A 1,013-nucleotide genomic window follows, 5' to 3' on the forward strand; every position below is an offset into this window, starting at 1 on the left:
ACCCAGGGCCTCATGCATGCAAGGCAAGCACTCTACCACTGAGCCACCTTCCCAGCCCCTTCACTTTTATTGAAAATGATCTTCCTTTCTAACATGAGCGTTGAATGCCACAAACTCTCCAGTTTTACTTGTGTCCCAGAGGAAGTAAGCAGAACACAAGTAAAACAGTTGATAAAGTTGTGTTTTCATTTTCATTCTAAAAATGTTTTATAACTAGCTTCCCTTATGACTTACTTTTTGACCCAAGAGTTATTTAGAAGTGGGTTGTTTAATGTCCAGATATTTGGGGGGATTTTCTAAGTATCTCTCTGTTACTGATACCTAGTGTATTAATTTCATTGTGGCCAGAAAACAGACTTTATATGACGTCAGTCACTTTAAATTTGTGAAGAGTTGTTACATAACTTAGGGAGTGTTGGGATGGCTTAGTCCGTGCGAACTTGGGAAGAAACAATTCTCCTTTCCTTGGATGGAAGGTGTGTGGCTCAAGTACCTTGGCATGACGGGGCAGCCTGGTAACCACGGCTCTCCTGACTTTCCCCTTTGTGGCTTCTGTGGCCTTGGGGTCTGTGGCAGTGGGCTCCTGTGGCAGTGGACCCACACAGTCTATGTTCCTGGTCTGGCACAGTATCCTCCCAGGAAAGCATCGTTGTCTTTTTTGACCCCCTGGCTACCCTCGGGGGTGTGACTGACTGGGGAAGCCGGGCTCTCGGGTCATGCTCCACCTGTCCTGGGAAGAGCAGGAAGAAGGAGGCGAGCTCCCGCGGGAGCTGCTGCTCCTGTCCGTGTGCTCAGCAGCTTTGGAGCAAGAGTTCTGAGAACGGAAGGGCGCCACATGTTATCATGGAAGGAAACACAGGTGATTCCCAAACATAGGCCTGGACACCCCTGCACCGCACTCCCCGCCTTCCCGGGGCCACTCCTGGAAGCCTGGGCGGGGGGGGGGGTGTCCTTGAAAACAAGCATGGCGGAGTGAGGCACGGTGAACGCATTGGCTTGTGGACAGGTGGCAG

The sequence above is a fragment of the Dipodomys ordii genome, unplaced genomic scaffold (assembly GCF_000151885.1).
Source record: "Dipodomys ordii isolate 6190 unplaced genomic scaffold, Dord_2.0 Scaffold18, whole genome shotgun sequence".
NCBI lineage: Eukaryota > Metazoa > Chordata > Mammalia > Rodentia > Heteromyidae > Dipodomys > Dipodomys ordii.